This window comes from Lampetra planeri, chromosome 43, assembly GCF_965212315.1.
Source record: "Lampetra planeri chromosome 43, kcLamPlan1.2.h2, whole genome shotgun sequence".
Lineage (NCBI taxonomy): Eukaryota > Metazoa > Chordata > Hyperoartia > Petromyzontiformes > Petromyzontidae > Lampetra > Lampetra planeri.
This window is the reverse complement of record NC_136149.1, coordinates 2,466,912-2,479,101: the sequence shown is the minus strand read 5'-3', so window position 1 is coordinate 2,479,101 and position 12,190 is coordinate 2,466,912. Positions and strand designations below refer to the sequence as shown.

General features: G+C 48.2%; 1 non-coding gene across 1 annotated transcript; it reads left to right on the top strand.

The window, feature by feature from the left end:
- Positions 1-10,788: 10,788 nt before the first annotated feature.
- On the top strand, positions 10,789-10,861 carry TRNAF-GAA (transfer RNA phenylalanine (anticodon GAA)). Its single transcript has one exon. It is a non-coding gene; the product is annotated as a tRNA-Phe (tRNA).
- Positions 10,862-12,190: the final 1,329 nt, after the last annotated feature.

The window sequence follows — 12,190 nt, the reverse complement described above, 5'->3', positions numbered from 1 at the left end:
CATCTACGAAGGCCGGAAACGACACACGTGGGGGTGGGTGGCCAGCACCACGCCCGACCGCCTTTGTATCTCTAGTCGCGATGTTTACACACCGCACCAGGTACTCATTTGAGGCAGAGTAGACCTAGGCGAGGCCCAGGACTGGTTCGAATAATCGTCACTGGTGTTGGCCGTGAGCGTGAATCGAACTCGGGTCGCCGCTAGACCACCGCTCCCCACACACACAGGCCGACACACACCCATACATACAGATACGTACACACGTGTACAAAGATAAAGATCCCCCATATAGCACTGACGCAATCGTGGTGAGGGAGAGTGGTGAGGGAGAGTGGTGAGGGTGAATGGTGAGGGTGAGTGGTGAGTGGTGAGGGTGAGTGTTGAGGGTGAGTGGTGAGTGGTGATTGGTGAGGGTGTGATTGGTGAGGATGAGTGGTGAGGGAGAGTGGTGAGGGAGAGTGGTGAGGGTGAATGGTGAGGGTGAGTGGTGAGGGTGAGTGTTGAGGGTGAGTGGTGAGTGGTGATTGGTGAGGGTGTGATTGGTGAGGATGAGTGGTGAGGGAGAGTGGTGAGGGAGAGTGGTGAGGGTGTGATTGGTGAGGATGAGTGGTGAGGGACAGTGGTGAGGGTGAATGGTGAGGGTGAGTGGTGAGTGGTGAGTGTTGAGGGTGAGTGGTGAGTGGTGATTGGTGAGGGTGTGATTGGTGAGGATGAGTGCTGAGGGAGAGTGGTGAGGGAGAGTGGTGAGGGTGAGTGGTGAGTGGTGAGGGTGTGTATATATGTAAGGTTATTAAGAAATATATTTTTCACCCGGGCAACGCCGGGTACTTCTGCTAGTTCAGATATATATACACACCTATGCTTTATCGGTTTTAACAGAATGTTGGGGCAAGTGTTGTTAGCGAGCACCTATTGAGGTGGGAACGACACATGAGAGGATGGGCGTGGCCGTGAAACCACACCCGGTCGCCTTTGTCTCTCCAGCGCTGATGTTTGCACACCACACAGGGTACCCGTTCAAGGCTGAGGACGCCTAGAAAAGGTTCCAGGACTGGTTCTGATACCACTAATGTTAGCCGTGACCGGAAATTGAACTTGCGACCACTGCAGAATTGACCCCTTAGAAGTAGACACAAAATACAAAGATCACTCGTGTAGCCTCGAACGGACTTTTGGCAAGTTTCGTAAACATGCTCATTGGTTTCATGGCTTTATTTTGGTGATTTCGAAAAGTGTATTGGTTTAGCCATGTTTGTTTGTTGTAGTACAGAGTTAGACTGATGGCCTTAATCTAAGTTGTCTTGTGGTTGTTGTTGTTGTTTGACTTGCATCCCACTGGGATTTTTGCACACAGCGTTGGTGTACGGTGTTTTTTTCAGCAATATTTTGCTGTCTTTTCTTGGATTTTCTGTTTGCACTCAGTCACATATTCACTTTAAGATGTTATTTTTGTTAATGTTTTTGTTTTTTGTTTGTTGCGGTTGCACCCGATTCAAGAGCCGAATGGCTCACAGGGCTACACCTAATAAATGAAACTTGAACTTGAACGGCATGCAAATGTAAGTCGCCAGCTGGCGCGGCGACTCTGCACGCCTGTAAACCAGACAAGGGTTTGGTGGATCACAGAGAGATTTGGAAAACTCACAAAACCCCGCCGGGCCGCGAGGTGGCCAGGTGATGGCAGTACAGCAAAAGTGGCATTCTTGAACCCATCTGTGCGGTGTCACTTTTTGAAATGGAAACGGCCAAACACCCCGGGGAGGGGACTCTCCTGAAAAACATCCCTGCGACGAATTGAGTTTTTTTGTTGTTGTTTAACTTGAGAAATAACTCTGATTATTAGTATGATTGTGTCCGTGCGTCGTCTCTATAATCACGTAAAAACACAAAATGATTGCGACTATTCAAGGAATTGTCCAGATCTGGGGGGGAGGGGGGAGGTTGTATTTTTCCGATTCATCTCCAAACGTGGTACACTCGTGCCAAACGTAGTGGCGGCCTCTATTGGCTGCACGGGGTCACGGTAAGTCCTATTATCTATACCAGGGGTCCCCAACCCCCGGGCCGTGGGCCAGGACCAGTCCGTGGCCTGTTAGGAACCGGGCCGCACAGCAGCAGGAGGTGAGAGCGGTGAGTCCGCGCGTGGCCCCCCGCCCCCATTATTTGATTAGCACTTCCATCCGTGCCGAGTCAAAATGAGTAAAAATTAACCCGTGAAAACAAAGTTTTTCACTATAAATCCTTTATATGCGTGGCGGCTAGAGTCCTCTCGTCCTCTGGCTTGAGATGGCTGCCACCTATGGGTCAGATGATTGCCTGCCACCATTAAGCAATTGGTTATTAAATATTTTAAAACAATCCTAAAAAGTGTAAAGTTATGGAAAAAAAAAATTCACGAAAATAAATTGTCACGCACAACGAGTCTGTGTGCAAAATGTCAGCTCGATTGGATCACGGGAAGTGGGTTAAAAAACGACCGAAAGATTTGCACGGTCGTAAGCGTGCAAGCAAGCAAGTGAACTTAATATAAAGGATTAAAAAAACAAACGTCGCTGGAGAGCTTCTTTGAAAAGGGGGAAAGACCCAATGATGAACTCCCCCCCTCCTCCCCCCGGTCCGTGAACAAATTGTCTTCCATGAAACCGGTTCCTGGTGCCAAAAAGTTTGGGGAGCGCTGATCTTTCGGACTCTTTTCGCAAGGATCCTCCGTTTACGCGAACCAAAACACGCAGACTCTCAGATGCCACGATTCGGCACCGCGCACACAGCCGCGGAGCTTACGAATCGACGATTCGTCGACGAAAGGGATGGCAGCAAGACTCTATCTCACGAACGACTAATTACGTCCCTGTACGAGTCTGTATAGAACCCATTTAGGGCCCTTTTGTAGAGAGACTCGTGGCTTCAAAAGGCACCGTGCTCGCTCTGCGTGGATTACATTATGCTAATGGTATTTCAATCACTTTTCCACTCTCGACTCTCAATTTTGGCTCCAGGATTCCCTAATCCAGTGGCATTTTCAAAGAGGAATAATCCTGCTTTAGCCGGGGAATTCTCTGATAACGAAAGCGGCACGGCCAACTCTTTTGATCTCGAGAATAATATATTTTTTAATGTATCATCATTTTTTTTTAGAGCGTGTCTTTCTCTGGATGTGTGTGCAAGGGAGCGGTGGCGCAGTTATTAGCGCTGCTGCGCTATATCGAATCCGCCGGCCCAAGTTCGCGGCCCACATCCACTCGGCCTTGGGGAGACAAAGGCGGCCGGGCGTGGTACTGACCACATCACTCCCGCGCGTGCGGTTCTGGCCATAACGTATGCTTGCTAACAACAATTGCCCCAACAGGCTATGTGTGGGATATTTGTCTTTGTGAAAGTCTGTCCGTGAATATCTTCACCGCAGCTCTAGAAGTGCTCGCTAACATTTGCTTTAATAGTCTACGCAGGCGAGACGGGAGGGTGTGTGTATATTATTTAACTCACCCTGTTTAGGTTATTCTGGGGGAGCTATGTTTTCGTGTGCACGTGCGTGTGTGTGTGCACTTAAATCCATGTACATGTGTGTCTGTGTGCGTATGGGTTTAGCAGCGTGTGTATTGTGTTTGTGTACATTGTGTATGGGGAGCGGTGGTTTCGCGGTTAGCGAGCTGCGCTACGAACCCGGCGACCCGAGTTCGATTCCCGCTCACGGCATCTGAACCGGTCCTGGGCCTCCCCTCGGTCGACTCAGCCTCAAATGAGTACCTGGTATGGTGTGTAGATAACGCCACTGGGGAGACAAAGGCGGCCGGGCGTGGTGCTGGCCACCCACCCCCTCGTGTACCGTTCCGGTCTTCATAGGTGCTCGCTAACAGCACTTGTCCAAGTCTGTCAAGCCTATACGGGGGGCCTTTGTCTTTGTGTATATGTATGTTTGTCTTTGCCTCTGTATGTTTTAAGGTATTTAGTTTACAACTAGTGTGGCCCACCTTCATACAAATCGAGACCATCAGGGCATCCCCAATCCCTACCTTAACCACTCATACCTGTACTCCTAACTGTCACCATAACTACACCGCCACTTTTAAAAATAACCCCACTCTTTATTTTAACCACTATCATCTTGCGTACAATTTTATAATCGTCGCCAAAGCACCTCGGGATTAGTGCGCTGCTATATAAACCTTGAGAAGATTAAACGAGATCCCTTCCAAGTCCTGTGGGACCGCTCCCTTTCGTCGAGGCAGTTTGTGAAGGTGTCAAGCCAGCCGGCACGCCACCACCACCACTACCACCATCCCTCGGAACGCGCCTGCGTTGAGACTTCACGTCTCTGACTTATTCCGCGTCAGTGATGCGACAAAGGTCACCGGACATCCCCCCCCCCAAAAAAATCGCTTCGCCTGTTAGTTATTCGATTTTGATTTGAAGCTTTCGGTAACGTCACGTAGGTATAGTCAGTTATTCTCTTTGCTCTTCTGACAGGCAGCGTCGTTGACAAACGTGCGGCGATGTTTCGTTGGTTTTTTTTTGTGTCGCTTGGGAAGTCACCTCCGCGCAGAGGTCGCAACCGGGTACCCGATACCCATACCCTACCCGATACTCGGCTACCCGTACCCGGCCGCGTACGGCTACGGGTACCCGTTTGCGACCCTGGTGCGGCCGGGTACGGGTACGGGTAGACCGTGAGTCACTGGTGAGTCACCGTTTGTCACTCATTTCCCAACGTCTTGTCTCTTCTCACAATTCAAGTTCCTAGAATCAACCCACTCGCGCCTGCAACATGGCTTCATCCCAGAGGTCGCAATCAGGTACCCGATACCCGTACCCTACCCGGCCGGGTATGGGTAGGGTACGGGTACGGCCGGGTACGGCCGGGTACGGGTACCCGTTTGCGACGCTGGTGCGGCCGGGTATGGGTACGGGTAAGGAATCAAACCCCGTTTGCAACCTCTGCTCTCCGCGTGATGCTCTACTTTGGTTTAAGGGTTCAAGGGTTCAAGTCTCGGCTCCAGAGCCGCACGCGGTGGCTCTTTAAGGCACCGACTCGCGACCTTGTTTATGAAGAGATCCACCGTCTCGTACTCACCACGCACTGCATTGCGGCTCTTGAAATATTGAGGGGGGTGGGGGTGGTTTGTTGTTACCGAATTTGAAATAAATGGCTCTTCTTGTTATGTTGGTTGCCACACACCTGGGATAGAGCCACCCTCGTCGCTGACGTTAATGCCACAAGCACTCGAACAGGAGAGAGAAACTTTCATCGGCCTACGTTCAACATTTTTAAAAAGTTTTACATTTTGCCCCGACATTTTTGGGTTACCCAACGTCGAAAATATGATACGGTTTTCAAATATTTCTGGTTATAAAAAGTGTACATTTATCTATTACATGTGTGCCAAGTGTAATCTCTCCTACATAATTATCATTGACATCAGCCGCTCAGTTACCGAATTAACAAACACGGCTCTTCTTGTTATTTTGGTGCCAACCTGCCCTGATCCAGCCACTCAAAGGGTCCTGGGTACTTAATTCTAGATTTGAAGCTTTCGTGACTGCAAGGATTCATACTCTTAGGTTTTTCGGTAAAGTCACGTAGGTATAAAAAAAAAATGCTCTTTACTTGATACAGCAATCGTGCTGTGACGGTTCCACCTGAAGACGGAAGCTTGTGTTGCCTCCGAAACGTCGTGATTTTTATTTTATAAATTTTAATTTTTTTTTACCTACGTGACTTTACCGAAAAAACCTAAGGGCACTGGATACTTCCTGAAATAGTTGAGGCACCACAGGCCCTGGGCAGGGCCCACCACGTGTCCTGCCCCATGGTTCGGGCCGCCAACTCTCCGCCTTGGACGCAGGCAGATGGCGGAACTGGCGATCAGGTGGCACGAATTCGTTTATAACCAGATCCGGTGCCGATATTGTTGTTGAACTTTGTCGCAGAATAACTGCACATTTAAAAAATAAAGAACCTTAGTGCTGACTGAGGGTTCGGCCGGAGGGAAACCTTTGGCAACGCGTCAGTTTTGCTCGAGGTGTTCTCAATCCAGAGCTGTGCGTTGGGCAGCAGAGGGCAGTGCAGCAGAGCCCATGGATGCTGCACCCTCTATGCTTCCCACCTTTCACCAACCCGCACTGACCAGCGTGGTGAAGTATGGTTAAATACCTCGCCCCTACCACCACGACCGGCACGGCCCGTACGGCGTGGGAAGGCCCTCATCCAGCAGTGGATTGGCAAAATTACTGTACAAGTAAATGTACAGCTACTTTATGTATTTGTTTTATTGAAGTTTGTTGTTGTTCCTAGAATGCTCCACAACGCATACGGAGTTTGTATCCAACATTGCTTCCTATTACAGTGAACAGAGTCGCCTATGAGAATAGGTATTCATATTCTTAGGTTTTTTCGGTAAAGTCACGTAGGTAAAAATGTTTTAATTAATTAAAGTAAAATAAAACAAAATAAAAAATCACGACGTTTCGGAAGCAACACAAGCCTTCGAAACGTCGTGATTTTTCATTTTGTTTTATTTTACTTTTATTAATTTAAATTTTTTACCTAAGTGACTTTACCGAAAAAACCTAAGAATATGAATCCTTGCAGTCACGAAAGCTTCAAATCTAGAATTATGAGAATAGGTTTTACCTTTGCTGGCATCAAAACAGGTGTTAAGATGTTATAACACCGAACATACACCTTTTGCAAGGATTCGTGTCTGCGTTAACAACACATACCTGTGGCGAACATGCAAACAAAAAACACGCTCCGGTAATATATGTCATTGTCTTCGAAACTGATTGGTCCACACCAGAGACAGCCTTCTTCAGAATGCATATTTTTCTTTGCACGTTCACCACAAGTATATGTTGTTCACGCAGACGTGATTCCTTGCAACATCTTAACACAACTGTTTTATTGCCAGAAAGGGTAAAACCTATTCTTATATATTCTTGGTTCTTTCGGTAATGTCACGTAGAAGAGAAATAATAAAATAATTAAACATAAAGTGATAATTTTATGAAAACATTTTTTTACCCTTTTATCTGGCAAAAAAACTGACACCTTTTTTACAAGGAGTCATGTTTGCATAGACCACAATACTTGCAGTCATAATGCAAACAAAAAACATAACTCCTTAGAGCCTAGTCTCACATGGTGTGCACCATGTGAGACTAGGCTCTAAGGAAAGCTGTCTCGGGTGTGGACCAATCAACTTCAAGGACAGTGCATACATTATCAGAGTTATGATTTTTGTTTGCATTATGACTGCAGGTATTGTGGTCTATGCAAACATGACTCCTTGTAAAAAAAAGGTGTCAGTTTTGTTGCCAAATAAAGGGTAAAAAAACTATTATCATATTTTTTACTGGCAAATGAGGTTCCAATGGTGAGAATGTTATCTTATTATTTTTTATTTTTATTATTATGTTATTATTTCCCTTCTACGTGACTTTACCGAAAGAACCAAGAATATGAATCCATGCAGTCACGAAAGCTTTAAATCGAAATCTATTCTTATATTTTGATACTGGCAAGGGGAGGGAGGCCCCGTAAGGGTCGCATAGTCGAGATATGGACTGCTCTTTCCAATAGCATCCGGTAACCCAGAATCATTTGTTGAACGAACCCGACTCTCGATTTAAAGCTTTCGTGACTGCAGGGATTCATCTTCTTGGTTCTTTCGGTAAAGTCACGTAGAAGGGAAATAATAAAAATAAAACATAATAAAATAATTCTCACGACGTTTCGGCCACAACGCAAGCAGCCGTCCTCAGGTGAAGAAAATCCTTAAGTGAAGAATTCTCACGACGTTTCGGCCACAACGCAAGCAGCCGTCCTCAGGTGAAGAAAATCCTCAGGTGAAATTTCTTCACCTGAGGACGGCTGCTTGCGTTGTGGCCGAAACGTCGTGAGAATTATTTTATTATGTTTATTATGTTTTATTTTTATTCTTTTATTTTTTCCCTTCTACGTGACTTTACCGAAAGAATCAAGAAGATGAACCCGACTCTGGTAGAAGGCAAGAAACCGATCCGGAGTTTTGGCTTGTTTTGTAAACATTTTCTGCTGAGAAATACATGCCACGCGGTGTATTTATTGTCGAACGCGGTCCACCGAATGGGGTTAATAATTATTGTTGTCTTAAGTAATTCTAGATTTGAAGCTTTCGTGACTGCAAGGATTCATATTCTTAGGTTTATTTCGGTAAAGTCACGTTGATTAATTAAAAAATGTTTTACCTACGTGACTTTACCGAAAAAACCTAAGAATGTCTTAAGTAAGTTGTGCGGCCGTGGCAGGCAATGGGGAACTGAGCAAAATCCTAACGCAATCATTTTGACACAAACCTAAAGCCACCGGCTTAGAGGATGGCATTCCCGAACGCGCGCGGATCACTTTCAGACCGCCCGATGTTTGTAATGCGTTCGACGGCGGATTACCCTCCAGCGATTCCGATAAAGACTATGACCAACTTCGCCCGGGCAGTGGAGAGATGCATTCACAAGAGACATAGCATTAGGGTGAGATCAGTGACAAGAGGGAGATGTAATTTGTGAGAGATAGCGGGCGAGAGACGTCCGCTCGTTTGTTTCTCAATCCGCTTGTGCTGGCGAGGGTCGTGGGGGCAGCGTGTTGAGGAGTGGCGGTCCACACCTCCCTCTTTCCCTGGCGACAGACTCCAGCACTACACTAATATACACTACACTATACACTACACTACACACTACTATACACTATACACTACACTATACACTACTACACTATACACTACACACTACTATACACTATACAGTACACACTACACTATACACTACAACACTACTATACACTATACTACTGTAATAAACGACTCTGTCAGGCTTTCTTGGTCTCCATTGTCGTTTATTTAGGTTCTTCGTATCGCACCCCGCTGGTCCCCGCCCGGACCCGCGCCGCCTCCGTGCGCGCCCCGCGCACGCTCCGTGTGCCCCACACACTCTGCTAGTCACTCACTAGCCACGTGTACCCCACACACTCTGCTAGTCACTCACTAGCCACGTGTGCCCCACACACTCTGCTAGTCACTCACTAGCCACGTGTGCCCCGCACACTCCGCTAGTCACTCACTAGCCACGTGTGCCCCACACACTCTGCTAGTCACTCACTAGCCACGTGTGCCCCACACACTCTGCTAGCCCCTCACACACCGCTAGCCCCGTCTACCCCACGCACACCGCTGGCCGACGATGTGCGTAGGTCTTCGACCACGTGGCAGATGGCGCCGCTCCACCACGTGGCAGATGGCGCCATCTCCCACACTGCCCAGCGTGCCTTCTCCTATTCTCGCTCCGTTCCAACTCCTCGATCTCTTCCGGCTCTCTCCCTATATCCTTCCCATCACGTGACCCTGACTCCTCCTTCCCGTACTGCCCCCGTATCCGCCCCCCGTTCACCTCGTCTCCCATTGGAGCCGAGGTGAGCAGTGGCTCCTCCCACACGCTCCGCCGACCAGGCTCCGCCCCCCAATGCTCCGGGCCGTGTGATTGGCGCCGAGGCCAGCAACCACCCCGTTTATGTTCGCATTACACTACGATACAGAACTACACTATACACTACACCACAGCACCACCGCTCCCCTACCACAACCACAGAACCACCGATCTTCTACCACAACCACAGCACCACCGCTCCCCTACCACAACCACAGCACCACCGATCCTCTACCACAACCACAGCACCACCGCTCCCCTACCACAACCACAGCGCCACCGCTCCCCTACCACAACCACAGCGCCACCGCTCCCCTACCACAACCACAGCGCCACCGCTCCCCTACCACAACCACAGCGCCACCGCTCCCCTACCACAACCACAGCGCCACCGCTCCCCTACCACAACCACAGCACCACCGCTCCCCTACCACAACCACAGCGCCACCGCTCCCCTACCACAACCACAGCGCCACCGCTCCCCTACCACAACCACAGCACCACCGCTCCCCTACCACAACCACAGCGCCACCGCTCCTCTAACACAACCACAGCGCCACCACTCCTCTGCCACGACCACAGCACCACCGCTCCCCTGCCACAACCACAGCGCCACCGCTCCCCTGCCACAAGCACAGCACCACCGCTCCCCTGCCACAACCACAGCGCCACCGCTCCTCTGCCACGACCACAGCACCACCGCTCCCCTGCCACAACCACAGCGCCACCGCTCCCTTGCCACAACCACAGCACCACCGCTCCCCTGCCACAACCACCGCACGCGTGGGGTGGTGATAGCCAGAGCCACCCCCGGCCGCCTTTGTCTCCCCACTACTGATGTTTAACAACAGCACCAAGTGCCGTAAATCCTTTAAGGTTGAGTCAACCTCACACTCAAACCGTGTGTGGGCTTCCTCCAGATCGACTCAGCCTAAAATCAGTCACATACCCAGTGTGGTGTGGTGTGTGTATATCTAACCGTACTGGGATATATATTCTAAGGATCTTTCGGTAAAGTCACGTAGATATAAATTATTAAAGTAAATAAAATACATTTAATTACGGCGTTTCGATCACAACACCAGTGACCGTCATCATTTTTTCCTCCTGATGACGATCGCTTGTGTTGTGATCGAAATGTCGTTATTTTTTGTTTCATTTACTTTAATTTTTTCTATCTGCTTGACTTTACCGAACTATCCAAATAATATGAATTCCTGCAGTCACGAAAGTTTTAAGTCAAAATTCACACTGGGATATTTTGCGAGCCAAAAACCGTTCGGTGACGTGTTCGGTCACAGTTATAAGCGCCAACACGATCACTTTCAATCGGCAGCCGAAATAGCTCAGTTGGGAGAGCGTTAGACTGAAGATCTAAAGGTCCCTGGTTCAATCCCGGGTTTCGGCAGAGTATTATTTTGTCATCGCCATAAATCAACTCTCGTCTCGTTAACGTCTGTAAACAAGCGACGATTTTGCTTCAAACTAACTATTTATTTAATGTATTTAAAGAGCGTAAGGAAAATAAATATGTAGCAGTTCTTCATGAACATCCCATCCAATGGCAATGGCGTGAGTCAATGCTAAGTCTGCCATCTGCTGTCTAAAACTGGACTTGCAGATGCAAGCGCTCAATATTTTTTTCTCTCTAGATTTGAAGCTTTCGTGACTGCAAGGATCCATACTCTTTGGTTTTTTCGTTAAAGTCACGTAGGTTAGAAAATAAAACAAATGAATTAAATCACAACGTTTCGGAGGCAACACAAGCCTCCGTCTTCAGGTGATTTTGCTGTGACGGAGGCTTGTGTTGCCTCCAAAACATCGTGATTTAATGTATATGTTTTCTTTCTCTCGCCTCTGTTCTCGGGTTGTCACTGAACGCCGCGGTGTCGATGTTAACTACCTCGCCTGGTGTACAGGATGTTGTAGGTTCCACCCTGAAGCCTGTATAGTTGGAGTCTGAATGTTCTCCCCGTAGTTGCGTGGATTTTTCTCCGGGTCCTCCGGTTTTCCCCTCCACATTTAGAATCAACATCACGCGTTTTAAAGTATTCGGCTTCTGTAAATGTCCACATGGGCAGACACTTCATTAGGCTATCATTTGTGGCCAGGTCGCTTCTGCAAAACAGCTATATCGCTCAGTGGGCTTTACCTGCTAGAATAAAAAAAAATGTGCGTATGTGTCCCTTGTACCTGACAATGGGATGAATCATACACATGGGCCTTGATAAGGGAGATGGGGAGAAGATTTATGATACACATTTTTTTGTAGATGTGAAATTCCCGTAATTGCACCGAGAGACGTAGTGTACGAGGAGGACAAGGTTCAAACAGCGTGACCAGGGCAAGTCACAAGTGGCGAATTGGGGTGCAGATTCCGAGTGGGTGAGAGAGCTGACGCGTTCAGGCATCTAACCATGGTCCACAGTGCACGATAACGATCGGCGTTTTCATACACGGCATAAATCATTCAAACTGCATCTCACAACGCCGCACAATCCACACGCTGCGTAGAAGCAAAAATAGTCGGCCTATTAAAATAAAATAACAAGTCGATTTTATTACACGCGTGTGAGGATAACTGGAGCACATGGAGAAAACACGCACGTGCTAGGAGGCAAGGCAGACGGAACAGATGGAGATTCGTCCACATTTTTCTTTATTACAAAAGCAACGAGAATGCATGTCCGTGTGTATGTGAAACTTCTTTCGCACCGCACGTAGCCAACCGTGCTAG